General features: G+C 39.5%; 1 pseudogene; it reads left to right on the top strand.

The window, feature by feature from the left end:
- The first annotated feature begins 7,233 nt into the window (after nucleotides 1–7,233).
- On the top strand, nucleotides 7,234–7,333 carry Gm24349 (annotated as a pseudogene).
- The last annotated feature ends 11,189 nt before the right edge of the window (nucleotides 7,334–18,522 follow it).

The raw sequence follows: 18,522 nt of genomic DNA on the forward strand, positions 1-18,522 counted from the left end.
ATTATGAATTCTCTCTGGGATTAGAATCTGATATTTTGGAATAGAATATAGGACTCCTTGGTTACCATGGAGGTAGTTGTTGACCATTGTCCAACCAGTATAGGCTCAAGTCTTGTAGGTCTAGGCTGGATCCTGGCCTTGTGCAAATGGCACATGTTCACTGGTCTCTGGCGGCATGACTGAATCTACCCTATATGCAATGCAACCTAAGGTTCCCTATGCAGGTTAGTACTAAAAAGATCTGTGCTCATTACACAGCTGCTCAGACTATGTGTAACTCTGACTTTGTCTGATTCTTTGTATAGGAGAGTGAACTCTGCACCCTGGAAAATGAACATATACTAGCTCTATAAATCTTGTCTTGTAGGTCTCCCTTTGAAAAGAAAAGACTCTAAAGAATCCCAAGTAAAGTGTGTGGTCTACATTCACATCCCAAGGATGCCTACATTTGTATGGATGCATGCTGACAGGTTCTAGTATTATCGCCAATGCACTTGGAATGCTGCCCTTTGTATTATTCTGCACACCTGTCATTTACACCTGCACACCAAATCCACTCACTATTGTTATCTAGTGCCCCCTGGAGGACGTGATGAACTTACCAAGGCAGCAATAGGTGTAGATTTATAGGTTTAGAGGAATTAATACAATGGGGAAATTACTATTTTCCTCCTATTTTGATAGCGTTTTTACAGTCTCTCAGAAAACATATAAAAGATATAGTTCTGATCCAATAGAAAAATGTGGTAGATTACTCTATCTTTACATCATACTATTTAAAAACAGATTGGACAATAATATACAATACCTTCAGGATGTAAATACATCAGAGAGGATTCTGTTAGTGACCCAAAAGATCTCTAAGCAGCTTTCTTCTTCCTTAATTTTCTAGTAAGATCTTCCATTTAAAAGAAAAACTAACCGTTCTACTATAAAAAATACATTAAAAATTTTACCTTATAACAAAAAAGAAGTTGGAATAAAAATAGAGTTTTTCCTCAGAATAATTAAAGCCACAGTACCACTGTAAGGATCATTACAAACCCACAGTATCACTATAAAGATTATTGTAAAGATCATAGAATATTAAATATGCATAGTAATGCACACAGTCTGTCAAAACCTCATATTCTCCTTATAGCATGTGGACTTGATGTCTATACCCTATGATCTCCTTTTATTTGCTTTAGTAAATGCTGTTTCACCTTCCTACACTGTTCTTGGTAAATGAAACTCTGGAAGACACCATACCCACTCTATGGATGCACCGTGCTACCTGACTAGAGCTCATCTTTATCTTGGAATAAACTAGTTAAGAAATGTGTTATGATTTTGCATAATAGTGGATGTTAAGACAGGAATCAATATAGATTATATCAAAGTAAAATTACTTATCTGCTCAAATATCAATGTACACAAAGCCTGTGGGAACTGTTTGTCCCTTTTGGGCTGTTAGCTGAGAACCACTGTGCTGTTCTGGGATTCTCAGGCAAGACATAAGCACTTCCTTAATATAAGGCTCTTTTGGGAAGGGTCCCTTGATCAGCCACCCCAGTCTGACTCACTCTTTCCTCACCTTAATGAAGCAGAAGAATAATAAAACAACTCCAGTCCAGACACAATAAAGCAGGTCTATGGTAGACCTCGAGAAACTCCACTTAAGACACAGTAAGAGTTGAGGGTTTGCGGCTTAGTGTTTGCTAGCCACTGTCCTGGAATGTTTGCATTCAAAAAAATCTGAAGGATAGATGTTCTGTATCCTGTGCATCTCACAGGAGGAATTAAATAACCTGCTCAAGGTTGTCTAGCAGTTGATAGCAGTTTCCATATTTTATTATTTTTAAATATACGGTAACTGTTTTGCCTTGTCTACCGAAATGCTAAATTGCATTATTCAATGTAAGAAATGGTTATTTACATTATTCAGAGGCTGGGAAGGGTAATATGAATCAGGTAAGATACTATTTAGAGCCAATAAGATGGCTTAGTGGGTGAGATGCTTGCTGCCAACTCATGTTCCTTTTTTCCAGGGGTGCCCTATAATCACCCACGTGACTATTATCATGAGAAAATTCCCTGGCTATTTAATGAGGTTAGAGTAACTTTAGAAGCATCGTGTCCCTAAAATATTAGAAAATACAACAAGAAAGTAAAATTTTAATAAAAATATGTTGGAAATACAAGAATTTAGTGGGATATTAAATGTAATGAGTATATAGAATCGACAGCATTTTCTAATGCCAATAAATCCACAGAAAGTCAAATAATAAAACCAAGCCTTTCACTTAGAAACAAAGTCTATAAAACAATTAAAAATCAGTATGGCACCATTGCATACGCTAGCAAGATTTTATCGAAAGGACCCAGATGTAGCTGTCTCTTGTGAGACTATGCCAGGGCCTAGCAAACACAGAAGTGGATGCTCACAGTCAGCTAATGGATGGATCATAGGGCTCCCAATGGAGGAGCTAGAGAAAGAACCCAAGGAGCTAAAGGGATCTGCAACCCTATAGGTGGAACAACATTATGAACTAACCAGTATCCTGGAGCTCTTGACTCTAGCTGCATATGTATCAAAAGATGGCCTAGTCGGCCATCACTGGAAAGAGAGGCCCATTGGACACGCAAATTTTATATGCCCCAGTACAGGGGAACGCCAGGGCCAAAAAGGGGGAGTGGGTGGGTAGGGGAGTGGGGGTGGGTGGGTATGGGGGACTTTTGGTATAGCATTGGAAATGTAAATGAGCTAAATACCTAATAAAAAATGGGGAAAAAAAGAAAAAAAAAGAAAAGCCCAAAGTAAAAAAAATAAATAAATAAAAATAAAAATCAGTATAGCTAACCATGATAAAAGCAATCTACAGCAAACCAGTAGCCAACATCAAAGTAAATGGTGAGAAGCTGGAAGCAATCCCACTAAAATCAGGGACTAGACAAGGCTGTACACTCTCTCTCTACCTATTCAACATTGAAGTCCTAGCCAGAGCAATTAGACAACAAAAGGAGATCAAGGGGATACAAATTGGAAAGGAAGAAGTCAAAATATCACTTTTTGCAGATGATATGATAGTATATATAAGTGACCCTAAAAATTCCACCTGAGAACTCCTAAGCCTGATAAACAGCTTCAGTGAAGTAGCTGGATATAAAATTAACTCAAACAAGTTATTGGCCTTTCTGTACACACAGGATAAACAGGCTGAGAAAGATATTAGGGAAACAACACCCTACTCAATAGTCACAAATAATATAAAAAACCTTGGCGTGACTCTAACTAAGGAAATGAAAGATCTGTATGATAAGAACATCAAGTCTCTGAAAAAAGAAATTAAAGCAGATCTCAGAAGATGGAAAGATCCCCCAGACTCATGGATTGGCAGGATCAATATAGTAAAAATGGCTATCTTGCCAAAAAACAATCAATTCAATTCAATTCAATTCAATTCAATGCAATGCAATCCCCATCAAAATTCCAACTCAATTCTTCAACAAATTAGAAAGGGCAATCGGCAGATTCATCTGGAATAACAAAAAACCTAAGATAGCAAAAACTCTTCTCAAGGATAAAAGAACCTCTGGTGGAATCACCATGCCTGACCTAAAGCTTTACTACAGAGCATTTGTGATAAAAAATGCATGGTACTGGTATAGTGACAGACAAGTAGACCAATGGAACAGAATTGAAGAACCAGAGATGAACCCACACACCTATGGTCACTTGATCTTTGACAAGGGAGCTAAAACCATCCAATGGAAAAAGAACAGCATTTTCAACAAATGGTGCTGGCACAACTGGTGGTTATCATGTAGAAGAACGTGAATTGATCCATTCCTATCTCCTTGTACTAAGGTCAAATCTAAGTGGATCAAGGAACTACACATAAAACCAGAGACACTGAAACTTATAGAGGAGAAAGTAGGGAAAAGCCTTGAAGATATGGGTACAGGGGGAAAATTCCTGAATAGAACAGCAATGGCTTGTGCTGTAAGATCGAGAATTGACAAATGGGACCTCATAAAGTTGCAAAGCTTCTGCCAGGCAAAAGACACCGTCAATAAGATAAAAAGACCACCAACATATTGGGAAAGGATCTTTACCTATCCTAAATCAGATAGGGAACTTATATCCAATATATATAAAGAACTCAAGAAGGTGGACTCCAGAAAATCAAATAACCCCATTAAAAAATGGGGCTCAGAGCTGAACAAAGAATTCTCACCTGAGGAATACCAAATGGCAGAGAAGCACCTGAAAAAATGTTCAACATCCTCAATCATCAGGGAAATGCAAATCAAAAGAACCCTGAGATTCCATCTCACACCAGTCAGAATGGCTAAGATCAAAAATTCAGGTGACAGTAGATGCTGGCGAGGATGTGGAGAAAGAAGAACACTCCTCCATTGTTGGTGGGATTGCAAGCTTGTACAACCACTCTGGAAATCAGTCTGGCAGTTCCTCAGATAATTGGACATAGTACTACCGGAGGATCCTGCAATACCTCTCCTGGGCATATATCCAGAAGATGTCCCAACCGGTAAGAAGGACACATACTCCACTATGTTCATAGCAGCCTTATTTATAATAGCCAGAAGCTGGAAAGAACCCACATGCCCCTCAACAGAGGAATGGATACAGAAAATGTGGTACATTTACACAATGGAATACTACTCGGCTATTAAAAAGAATGAATTTATGAAATTCCTAGCCAAATGGATAGACCTGGAGGGCATCATCCTGAGTGAGGTAACCCAATCACAAAGGAACTCGCACAATATGTACTCACTGATAAGTGGATATTAGCCCAGAAACTTAGGGTGCCCAAGATATAAGATACATTTTGCTAAAGGAATGAAACTCAAGAAGAGCGAAGACCAAAGTGTAGACACTTTCCCCCTTCTTAGAATTGGGAACAAAACACCCATGGAAGGAGTTGCAGAGACAAAGTTTAGAGCTCTGACGAAAGGATGAACCATCTAGAGACTGCCATATCCGGGTTCCATCCCATAATCAGCTTCCAAATGCTGACACCATTGCATATACTAGCAAGATTTTGCTGAAAGGACCCAGATATAGCTGTCTCTTGTGAGACTATGCCGGGGCCTAGCAAACACAGAAGTGGATGATCACAGTCAGCTATTGGATGGATCACAGGGCCCCCAATGGAGGAGCTAGAGAAAGTAACCAAGGAGCTAAAGGGATCTGCAACCCCATAGGTGGAACAACAATATGAACTAACCAGTACCCCGGAGCTCTTGACTCTAGCTGCATATGTATCAAAAGATGGCCTAGTCGGCCATCAATAGAAAGTGAGGCCCATTGGACTTGCAAACTTTATATGCCCCAGTACAGGGGAACGCCGGGGCCAAAAAGTGGGAGTGGGTGGGTAGGGGAGTGGCGGGGATGGTATGGGTGACTTTTGGGATAGCAGTGGAAATGTAAATGAGGAAAATACCTAATAAAAAATATTAAAAAATCAGTATGAAACCAAAGAACATATCTAGACCCCGGCACATATGCAGCTGATATGCAGGTTGATCTTCATGTGGGTCTCCCATCAACTGGAGCGGGAGCAGGGGCTTACTCTGACTCTTTTTTTTTTTCTTTGTGGGAAGATGAAGACATTCTGGGGATGGATGGCATGATAATTGTACAACTATGCAAATGTGCTAATGTCACTGAGTTGCCCACTTAAAATCAGGAAAAATAAAAAAGTAAGTAGATCAGTTAAAGAGCATAACTCAGAAATCAAACTGAGCTGACGTTGTGACAGTCTGGTGCCACATCACAGTGGAGATATGGGTATTCAAATGGCCTATCAGGTGGAAAAGACAAATATTTAATGCTTTAAAAAGCAGTACAAAAAAATACAGATTGGACCTGGAATTTCCTCTAGAAGACTGTGTTAAAGACTTGCTCCCTAAGCCAGGCTACTGAGAGATGGCAGCATCTTTCAGTGGTGGGATCCATTCAGAAGAAATTAGGCGAGTGGAGGTATGTCTTGAAAGGTATATCAGGCCCCTGGCTTTTCCTTTCCAGTCTCCCTTCTCTCTCCCAGCTGCTAGCTGACCAACTTCCTCGGCTTTGTGCTTCTTCACACACCCACAAGTAACAAAGCCACCGGAACCCGTGAGCCAAAAGAAATGTATCCTCCTTGAAGATGCTTATCTGTCTCTAGAGACAGAGAGTTGCTAACACAATAGATATTCATGGAAATGCTTTATGTTTAAGCTAAAGCTAGACACCCAGTGTGATGGAGCATTCCTTTAATCCCACCATTTTGGAGGCAGAAGCAGGGGGATCTCTAAATTCAAGGCCATCATGGTCCACAGAGTGAGTTCCAGGGAAGCCACGGATACACAAAGAAACCATGTCTGGAAAAGAAAAATGACCAAAAGAAAAAAACCAAACCAAACCCAAACAAATAAACAAACAAAAGATAATGTTAAAATGCTAGTATCAGTGGAATAATATATAAATAAATTTAGCAACTGGGGAAGTAATACTTCCCTTGAAACAGACTAAATGAACTGACATCTATGCTGTATGTAGAATTTGTAAAAAGCTGCTAGAACAACAATTTAAATGGGCAAATGAATACAAGCAGAAAAAAATACATAAAAAGAAAATCCAAATAGCCGACTGTATCCAAAGTTCTTTTCACATTCACATGTCTTCCCTTCACACCAAAATATAGTACATTTGATTGGTACACCATCCAAGCCAGGATTCTTTCTGTCTATAATTAGTCCTGCCATCAAGAAGTTTGGACGTAAAGGGGACATGGATCTTGTGGGAGTGGCCAACCAATGATCCACCTCGGAAGAGGAAGCCCATGCCTGATACTGCCTGGAGGGAACCAGAGGCAGGACAGCCCAGAGACCTAGGATAGAACCAAATACAACTGGGTGCAGAAACCCACAGCCAAACATTAGGTGGAGCTCGAAAGTCCCAAGCATGAAGGGGAGGAAGGATTATAGGAGCAAAATTGGTCAAAGTCACCAGAAGAACACAGCCCACAGAATCAACTGACCAGGGCTCACAGGGGCTCACAGGGGCTCACAGAAACTGAATTGGCAATCAGAGAGCTGTATGGGTTTGACCTAGGTCCTCTGTATGTATGTTATGATTGCATAGCTTGGTATTCTTGTGGGACTCCTACAGTGGGAGCAGGTACTGTCTCTGACTCTCTTAACTGCTTTTAGGACCCTTTACCTCTTATTAGGTTGCCTCACCCAGCCTTAGAGGTGTTGCAGGTGTGGCTGCTGTGTCACTTGTACATCAGTAGGTGGCAGAGAGGAGGGAGAGGCTATGTCTGTTTTATGACCTCTGGAAAAGGGGAGCCCGAGACTACCACCAGTCCTGCGACATGGTGAGATCTTGGCCTGTTATGCCATCAGAGGCCATGTCTGGGTCTCTTGCTCCACAGCAGCTGAGGTCTTTAACCACCAATGGCCCTGCCTCTGGAGGACATGTTGATTTCTGTCAGGCTGTGCAGCACTGGCCCTGGGGGATGAGAGCAGAGGAATGAGCCCCATCTCTAGCCAGCTACAATACTTTGGAGAGCAAGTACCGCACATGGTTGTGGATGAGCTGACCCTAGGGATATGAGCATGGGAGAACGGGCCCTAACTACTCCTCTCCTGTGCAGTGGTGTGGATGAGAGAGAGATACCCTCCTTGCCCCTCACCATCTACAGCAGGCAGGAGAGCTGGCCCGGTGTCATGAAAGCAGGAGAGCTGGCCCTGTCCCTCACCTGCTGTGGCACTCAGGAGAGTAGGCCCTCTGTACCTCACCTGGACAGTGCAGTAGAACAGGCCCTGGATGTGGGGGTTGCAGGTGAGCTAGAAGCCAAAGGCATGACTTCGGGAGAGACGTTTAAGATACAACTTGCCAAACGCATGAAATTCAAGAACGAAGACCAAAGTGTGGACACTTTACCCTTTCTTAGAAATGGGAACAAAACACCCATAGAAGGAGTTACAGAGACAAAATTTGGAGCTGTGACGAAAGGATGGACCATCTAGTGATTGCCATATGCAGGGATCCATCCCATAATCAGCTTCCAAATGCTGACACCATTGCATACACTAGCAAGATTTCGCTGAAAGGACCCAGATATAGCTGTCTCTTGTGAGACTATGCCGGGGCCTAGCAAACACAGAAGTGGATGATCACAGTCAGCTATTGGATGGGTCACACGGCCCCTAATGGAGGAGCTAGAGAAATTACCCAAAGAGCTAAAGGGAACTGCAACCCTATAGGTGGAACAACAATATGAACTAACCAGTACCCCGGAGCTCTTGTCTTTAGCTGCATATGTATCAAAAGATGGCCTAGTCGGCCATCACTGCAAAGAGAGGCCCATTGGACTTGCAAACTTTATATGCCCCAGTACAGGGGAACGCCAGGGCCAAAAAGGGGGAGTGGGTGGGTAGGGGATTGGGGGGGTGGGTATGGGGGACCTTTGGGATAGCATTGAAAATGTAAACGAGGAAAATACCTAATTAAAAAAAATAAATAAATAAAATTAAAAAAAAAAGACTGAGTCACCATGGGTCCCTCCAAGATAGTGCTCCATGCAGAAGAGAATTGTGAGTGAAATAAAAAACAGAACTGTACAAGAAGGACAGATGAAAAAGAAATGGTCCTGAACAGGTCAGGAGTAGGATCTGCAGTCAAAGTCAAGAAATGAATAAATCAAGTCTTCTCTCTAAAGAGTCCCTGTAAACGTGGGCAAATTCACAAATGAACCATTTCAGTACCCATAAACCATACAAAGGCAGGTGGCATTTGAAAAAGTATATATGCTTGAACATGGGATGAACTTCAGTGTGAGAGTAGTGGAAATGTGTGTATAGAACTGAGGCTACCCTTGCCTGGCATTGGATTGTCTTGCCACTCTTTGCTGGTCTTCTTTGCTGACTCTGGTCTTCACTGACAATGCTGATCATCACTTGTTATGACTTCATAGAAATAAACACGCTAGAAAATGACTCATGATGGACTTCTGTGGATTTGAGCCAATCAGCAGAGACTCATGGTTTCTTCTGGATCAAACTGCCATTGCTGATGGTCTTTGTGAGTGGATTGATCTACCACTGCTGATTCATTTGAACTGAACAGCTGATATCCTGACAATGAATACTGGAATTGCCTCCAAAGAACTATTTCTAAACAGGTCCTCATTCCCCTTTGGCCTATTAATCTTTCCTTTTCACTACCTCTGGTGGGTGGTAGGCTCTCAGAGAGGATAAAGCATTTAAGAACCTTAATTAAAATAAGTTTTGAAGAATCTAAGTCTACTTACTCCCTGCAATTAATGGTAACTGATTCTGAGTATCTTCAGATGCTCCAGATATATGTAGCAAAGACTCTTAGGTCTTTTCCTGTTGTTATGTTAATTTATTCTGGCAAAAGCAACTTAAGAGAAAATGGTTTATTCTGGACCACAAATCAAGTTTTAGCTCACCATAGCAAGAAAATCAAAGCTACAAGAGCTTGAGGTCACATTGGACCTAAAACCAAGAGGCAGAAAGCAAATGAAAGAACACATATATGCTGTTCAAATCTCTTGTTCCAGTTATACAGTCCAGGATACTACCTAGGGAATGGTTCTACCCACAGTAGAACCATTTCAGTTAAGACCATTAAGATAACTACCACAGACATGCCCAGAAGCCTATCTCTTAACCCTACCTCTGGATTCTAGATTCTGTTAACCACCACAGTTCTAACTCTTATCAAGCTGACATTGAAACACCTTACTTTTATGCCAGAACCTTCTATCCCTTATCTTCATTGGCCCATGCCCATGCTATAGTGTAAAAATACATTCACCTACACACTTGGTTTCCTTACTGTGTCTGTGATGTGATCAACTATTTATAGCTCTTGCTACTTTGACTTCCAGTCATTGTGGTTTTTATCTGAACCGTGAGCTAAAATAACCTCTTCTCCCTTGAGTTGCTTTGTTGTTTTGCCATGACAACAGAAAAAGAAATTGCAAAGATTGTAAAGCAACTGCTTGGAAATATGTTCAAAGAACTAACGAAAGCCATGTAAAATTTGAAGTACATATAGTAAAGAATTAACAGAAAGATACGCTCAAGAAGTCCAGACTTCCATCCCTCCCTCCCTCCTTCCCTCCCTCCCTCCTTCCTTTCTTCTTCTTCCTTCCTTCCTTCCTTCCTTCCTTCCTTCCTTCCTTTCTCCCTCCTTCCTTCCCTCTCACTCCCTCCATCTTTCTTTCTTTCTTTCTTTCTTTCTTTCTTTCTTTCTTTCTTTCTTTCTTTCTTTCTTTCTTTCTTTCTTTCTTTCTTTCTTTCTTTTCTCTCTCTCTCTCTCTCTCTCTCTCTCTCTCTCTCTCTCTCTCTCTCTCTCTCTCTTTCTTTCTTTCCTTTCACAAAGAACCAAATAGTAAATCTTGAATTTCAGAGTACAAGAACTATGAGGGCTCACCAGTGCATTCAGAACAGTGAAGAGAGGAAAACACACATGTGCGTGCGTGTGCGCGCGCTCGCGCACACACACACACACACACACACACACACACACATACACACACACACACACACACACACACACACACACACACACACACACACCAAACAAAAACAAAACAGAGAACTTACTGATAGACCAAAAGAAATTACAAGTCTGAAATGAGAAAAAAAATACAGAATAAAAGTGAATATCGCTGATAACATACACACAATGGAAGTCCCCCAGATGAGGGAGCCAAAGGGCAGAAAACATATAAGAATACAATGCTGAAATCCTCTTTAAAAGAAAGCATAATCTAAACCAAGATTCAACAATCATCTCCAACTAACATGAATTCAAAAATTTCCATCTGAATTATCAAAAGTAGACTCCCATTACATCTATTTTCCATGGGAAGCAAAATGAAGAAAAACCCAGTACACTCTATTTTCTTAAAAACCAATGGTATAGACATTGTACATAAAGTTTACACTCAACAGAAAGAACTTAGTCACATGGCAGTACTCTTAGGATAATGAGAAATGCAGTGGCTTGCTGGTAACACCTAGGGAGAATAAAATAGAACTTTTGCTATAAGTAGTAAGCCTGACTATCCAATTCTTTTTTTCTTTTTTCTTTTTTCCTTCTTTCTTTCTTTCTTTCTTTCTTTCTTTCTTTCTTTCTTTCTTTCTTTCTTTCTTTCTTTCTTTCTTTCTTTCCTTCCTTCCTTCCTTCCTTCCTTCCTTCCTTCCTTCCTTCCTTCCTTCCTTCTTTCTTTCTTTCTTTCTTTCTTTCTTTCTTTCTTTCTTTCTTTCTCTCTTTCTTTCTTTTATATAGAATGTCTTTGTATAGCCCTGGCTGTCCTGGAACTCACTCTGTAGATCAGGCTAGCCTCAAACTCAGAAATCTGCCTGCCTCTGCCTCCCAAGTGCTGGGATTAAAGGCATGCATCACCACTGCCTGGCGACTATCCAGTTCTTTATGCAGTGTTTCATCACTCACAATGAAAGGACTCAGCCTCCTCTATGGACTGTAATTTAAGATTTTATTTACACCTAGAAACATAAATCTAGTGGATATAATGTTCCCACTATTCAGTTCCATATGAGACCCAACACAGCTTCCAGAACAATACAGTAAAGCTTGGCCATTAATTGACAATGATAAAGAATATTTTTCATAAATGAAGAAGGATGAGACACAGAATAGTTACATACCCACCATACTTGCCAAAAGTCATACTGGGTAAGATTACCAAGAGTCCATTGATCTGGTAATAGACAGGGTTGCCTTGGTTGCAACCTTAGAAAAATTCCCCTTTTATTCATGGAATTTTTTTTAAGTTTGTTCCTGTTCACACTCTTATGTGGCCATATATCATTTTCAATAGAACTTGGGTTACATAAACTGGGAATAAGGAAGTGGAATATTTATTTACAAGTTTCCTTGCAATATAATTCCCAAAGCGCCTTAGTAGGTGTATGCTATATTTATTTGGTGAGTATTATGTTGTAATGACAGGAAACTTTTTGGCTTGCCACTTTCTATGCTTGTCTTTTGTCAACATCTTGACGTCCTTCTTTCTTATTTTAATGGTGACTACACTGAGGTTCTCTAAATCAACAGTTTAAGTTGGGAAGAAAACATGTTTAATTTGATCTCTTTCAAAGAATTAACTTCCTTAGGCTTTAGGGAATGATTTTAAGACATAGTCTTATCATTTGCTTCTTCTTATCACATATCACTAAGAGCAACATCGAGTATGTGTTGGCTGCTCCTGCTACTTTTAGCAAGGTATTATAAGAAAAAGATGAGCTAAGGCAAAAATATGCCAATTTGCAAGCAGAGAAGGAAGGGGATAGAGAATCCAGAAATTTGAGCTTCACAGCCTGGAAAAGCCAACTGCTTCTGCACCTCAAACAACACAAGATCCACGGCCTCACCACTAAATCCTAAATTCTGCTAAACCAAATGCTCTATATTTTAGTGTCTGTGGTTATGGTACTCTGGTTTCAGGGACTGATTTAGTTAGGGTTAGGGCTAATATTCTAACGAATAGAGCTAAAAATACAAAGGGTTAAATAACACGAATTTCTAACTCTTGCAACACTCCTAAACTATGCAATCAGACACATGGCTGTCATCCACTTATTCAGGGACACATTCTTCTCTCACTGTCATATCCTATGAGCTACATTTGTAGGTCAAATGTGATGATGTCACCCAACTTCCTAACATCGGAAGAGAAAATAAGTCCAGGGAAGGCATCACTCAAAATGTCGATGAGAACTTGACAAATGGCCACATCTATTCACGTGGGACCAGGAAACTAGTCTCAGAATAGCATTTTTTCAAGAAGAGGAGCTAATATTCAGGGACAAATCTCTCGTCTCTAAATATAAGAATCTTATAGTAAATACAGTTATTTTCTGCTCAAATTAAGTATTTTTACCTTAGAATCTTACTTTTATTTTCTTCTATTTATTTATTAGTACATATTAGTAATACAAAATGGTGAGTTTAATTACATTTTCAAGCATATATGTGTCTGTATGTACTTTTGGGTCTTCAAAAAAATTCTGTATTATGCTTATGAGAGAAAATGTGTGATGGTTCTCTAAATTTGACTTATTTCACTTAACATAATGATGTTATGTTCCATTAATTTACTTGCTGCACCGATAATTTTGTTCTTCTCTATGGCTGAATAAAACTCTATGTACTACATTTTTTTATATTCATTAATTTGTTGGTTGGCACATAGGCAAACTTGGTTATTGAGAATAGAGCTAAGCCGGGCAGTGGTGGTGCATGCCTTTAATCCCAGCACTTGGGAGGCAGAGGCAGGCAGATTTCTGAGTTTGGGGCCAGCCTGGTCTACAGAGTGAGTTCCAGGACAGCTAGGGCTACACAGAGAAACCCTGTCCCGAAAAACCAAAAACAAACAAACAAACAAACGCAAAACCAGAGAATAGAGCTGTAATCCTGTATAATATGCTGACTTATTTCCCATAATATTTATATATGTATGTATATAGATATATGAGTTGTGTAGATGGATTATCAGTGTGAGGAACTTCACACTGATCTCCTTAGTGGCTATATCAATTTACATTAATTCCCACAGTGCATAAATGTTCTGTTTCTCTGTGACCTTATGTTTTCTTGATCACAGTAATTCTGGATCAGGTAATTTGGAAAAACAGTGTCACTCTTTAATCTTATTGAAAATATTTCAAATTAAATAATTGTTAGTTTATTTTTATGAAAATAACAGTATATGCATGTTCATCATATTTTTATATTGTATTATTTTTTATATCTATATAACAAATTACTACAAGTTAAGCAACTTACATTCATTATCTCAGAGTTCTTTAGAACAGAAGTTTGCTACAGCATGCAGGGGTCCCCAACTCAGAGGCTGAAATAAAGTTGTCTCCCACATTTAACTCTTCTGAGGAGGGCTGGAGAAGAATGTGCTTGAGAGGTCAGCCACTTATTGGTGTAATGTTGGTCCATGACCTTGTTAGGTCAAAGCACCTCTTTTCTTGCTGCCTACCATTTAGAGGCCTCCCTCGGGTCTCAGAGGCCACTCTCAGGCTCTGTGGAGTTGGCCACCATTGATAGTTCACCATGTAAATATATGCTTTTGAGATTAGTTAGAACACATCTTTCCGACTCTCCAGATTTTCATCCAAATGATGTAAATCAGTATAATCAGTTGGAAATGACATTATTTTGTGACAGCTCCCTCAATACCTGGAGTCATGGTAGATAGTTCAATGCACGTTGATAGTTATCAAGCTAAGTTCATGTAAAGAAAAACATTATAATAACATATAGAAAACATGTGATGAATATTGCTAAGTAAATGAACAAATCCACAATAGTTTTAAGTCTGTTGTTGAACATTAAACACGGAATAAAAGGCAATTAATCAGAGAAGAAAGCAAAATGACAAATATTTAAAGTGAAAATATGATTAGCACAAGTAGTCAAGAAAATGTGATTTTAAATCATAGGTATGTCATTCTATGCTAATCATCATGACAAGAAATATAAGCTTCTTACAACACTAAAGACTGCTAATGATGTAAAGAAATAAACTGTCATGGGATCGTGAATGGGAACTGTTGTCCATAGGTAGAAGAGTACTTAGCAATAACCTATATAGGTATGTTATTCTATAACAAGTATTTCCATTAATAAACCCTAAGATGCTGGTTTCATAGGTGTATATGTGGGGAAATATTCATAGCATTGTCTAAAATAGTTCAGGATAACATGAACAGCTATCAATAATAGATCACTAAATTGAATGAGATAGCATATAAATATCACGAAGGAACTAACACTTATAAATTAAAATAAACATTTAAATATACATATTGCTCATATAAAACTTGAAGAAAAGGGAAAGTTGCAGAAGAATAAGCACATTTATATCACATGTACAATAAGTTTTATAACATATTGCTATATTGTCAAGAGATACAAAATTAGCCAAAATATTCAGTAAGATATAGTACTGATAAATCTCTATATTATAGTATGATAAGTTCTGAAGGAATAGAAGACACAAGTGTAATATAATAGAGAATAATCACACAGTTTTTATTGTTTCCTCTTTTTAAACTTTATTTAATTTTTTTTTACACTCCAGATTTTATCCCCCTCCTAGTCTACCCTCTGACTGTTCTACATCCCATACATAACTCCCAATCTCCACGAGGTTGTTCCTCCCACCCCACCCCTACCTTCCCACCACCCCTCAGCCCACCAAACCTTCCCACTACCTGGGGCCTCCATTCTATTGAGGGTTAGGTGCTTCTTCTCGGACCTCACCCAGACCCAGCAGTCCACTGCTGTATATGTGTTAGGGGTCTCATATCAGGTGTATGCTGCCTGGTCCATTGTCTAAGAGATCTGGGGGGTCCATGTTAATTGAGATTTTTTTGTCTGCCTACAGGGTTGTTCTCCTCCTCAGCTTCTTCCAGCTTTTCCTTAATTCAACCACGGGGGTCAGCCAGCTTCTGTCCATTGGTTGGGTGTAAATATCTGCATCTCTTTCAGCTGCTTGTTGGGTCTTTCGGAGGCCAGTCATAAGAAAAAAAATCACACAGTTTTACAAAAAAAACCCACTCATAACAGTCAGTCAATAAATGAACAAAGAAATTGAATTGACAGGTTCCAAAGGGAGAGCTACAAGTGGCCATTAAATATATGAAAAAGCGCACATCATCCTTGTATCAATCAGAGAGCTGTAAATTAAAACTGAGCTGATGTCCCAGCTTACCCAAGTCCGAATGGCCATCATAAGAAAACAAATGACAACAAATGCTGGTGAGGACCCAGGAGAAAGAAACGCTTGTACACATTTGGTGATAATGTAAACTGGTATAACTGCAACCAAGAACTACCACGTGATCCAGCCACACCACTCCTGGGAAGCCTAAGTCAGCATCTGCATTTATTGTGGCACCGCTGACAACAAGTAAGTTCTGGAATCAGCCTGAAAGTCCATCCACAGATAGATGATGGTAATGTACAACATGTGCATCATAGAGTTCTACTCAGTAAAGAAGGATAAAATGGTGCCATTTGTGGGGAAATGGATGAAGCGGGAGAGCATTATGTTAAGTGAAATAAGCTAGTCTCAGAAAGTAGAATAATGCTTGTTTTCACTCATTGGAGGAATCTGAATTTAAATGTCTGAGTGTGAAACAGAGAAGGGTGAGCTATGTGGAGGAAAGGGGAATGAGGCCGTGAATTATTGACACATTCAGTAAAGATAAACTATACCTTAGTCTGTTCAGGCTGCTATCACAAAATGCCACAGACTGGATAGCTTATAAAAACCAGAAATGAATTCCTCACAGCTTTAGAGGTTGGAAAATCGAAGACCAAGATGCCAGCAGATGTACCATCAGGGAGGGACTGCTCCTTTCATAGCTGCAGTCATCTGCCATCACATGGCAAAAGGGCAAGGCAGCTCTCTGGGACCTCTTTTATTAGGACGCTAATCCTAATCATGAGGCTCCACTCTCAACACCCAGAGTCTCCCGAAGCCTGACCTTTTAAGACTACCTCATCAGGGGTTAAGTTTCAATGCATGAATCTGGAAGGTACACAAACATTGAGCTCATAGTAGAGTGTGAGCAAGAGAGTGAAAATGTAAATCATGTTGCTTTTATGATACAATTGCATGTGCACTTGTGTATGATATATGTTCAATATGTTTCACAAGCTTTCAATGTATTCATACTCTCTGAATCTAAAGGTAATTGTGTAGCAAAAAAGAATGTATAATAATGTATAAAATGAACTTCCCTAAAACATTTAAAGGAGAAAAACCCAACTGACCTTTGCTAATTAATTGGATTTTTAAAATTTAAAGAGAAACCCCCTAAATCTGATAATACTTTCACTTGATGAGCTTTATCCTGAGGGCTTGAGGTGAGCTTGGATCTACTCACTTTAGCCTGGTGTAATCTTTCTGTCTGGACCTCTTGTTTGAGGTGTGTGTACAATGCACACTCCGGGACTGTTAAATCTTTGTTGATTTACATTATAATTCAGAAATTTTATTTATCATCTTGTTTTCACATCGCATTTGTCTTGCCTACCCTATATATTTTTCTTTTCTATTTTGAAATTTACTAAGTATTTCCTAATCATTTTATTTCTCTCCTTCAACTAGCATATATTGTTATGCATTTTCTTGGCAGTAACTGCCTGTTCTGTCTCTCTCTGTCTTTCGGGAACATGATCAGCGATAGTCATGATGGTAAGTCAGGCAGACTCCTTATGCCCATCACGTGGGAAGGATGAATCTGCACTGTGATTCAGGAAATCTCTCTGGTGCATCTCTTTTTCTTCAGGAAAAGCTCCTGGACATGTCCCTTCTCTCTGCTCTGTCTCTCACTAGCTTCCTGGAGCATGAAGTGACATTGGTACTTGTTAAACTTGTCAGCTCCTCTTGCCTACGTTCTCTAATCTACTTCCATTCTTAGACTCAGAGATTCCATTAAGCCATGATGTCTTATTGCAAATGGCTTGACCTCTATAAACTAGATAATCAGCCTCGATGGCCAGAAAATGGCACATTAGAATTCCAAATTCTCACAGATTGTGGCAACTTCTGCCACCATACAAGCAATTGACCAGAAAAATCTCTTTATCGCTAAGCTTTCTCTACTCTCTGTTCTTGCAAACCTCTTATCTCTATTCCTTTTAGCTCTCTATTTGCTCTAGTTCCTCCCTCTGATCAGTGGGTTCAGTATTACAGAGATCCAAACATCTTTTAGGTATGGGTAATAATAAAATATTGTCACATGCTGTTTTACTCTCCTGAAGTAGCTGGCTCTGGAGCTGGGATTTAGCCTGCCCACACTAGTACCAATGTCACTAGACCCAAGCATATTTATTTAAATGCTGCCTTCCTCTAAAGCCTCTGCGCTGGGTCAGCCTGGACACCAGGTTCTGTGACAGTTGGAAAGATAACAAAACAGATCAGCTCAGGAGAAAGGCACTGTGTGCCTGAGAACAACTAAGTGGTAAGCTATTCCTGTAGAGGCTACTAATGGCTAAATATAATCTCAGATGTTTGGCCCTCTGAAACCTCTTTTTCCTTTTTCTTTTCATTTTGTTTACTATCTTTGAAGTTTTGTGGAAATGTAATCTCTCTCTCTCTCTCTGGATTTATAAGACCACAAGGGTGTGTCTCTAAAAATTTTTGTAAAGTTCTAAGCAAAAATAGTTTAAATTTGTAACAAAAGGATTGATAGTTTAAAATCTAGTACAGATAATCTTAATTTGCTACGGCTTACTATACATGTAACATGGATTCAACATTTGCTCAGAAAAGTGGATTTCTACGAGACAAAGGAGGCAACAGCAAACCTCTAGACTAGAAAGATAACACAAGGATTCTAAGATGTTTTAGATAAGGAACAACACCTGTTCTATTATTAAAGTTTAGAAATTCCTAAGGTCTAGTGAGTTTAACAGAAATTGACATAAAGATGTATGTCTAA

Source organism: Mus musculus, chromosome 1, assembly GCF_000001635.26.
Source record: "Mus musculus strain C57BL/6J chromosome 1, GRCm38.p6 C57BL/6J".
In the NCBI taxonomy this organism is placed as follows: domain Eukaryota; kingdom Metazoa; phylum Chordata; class Mammalia; order Rodentia; family Muridae; genus Mus; species Mus musculus.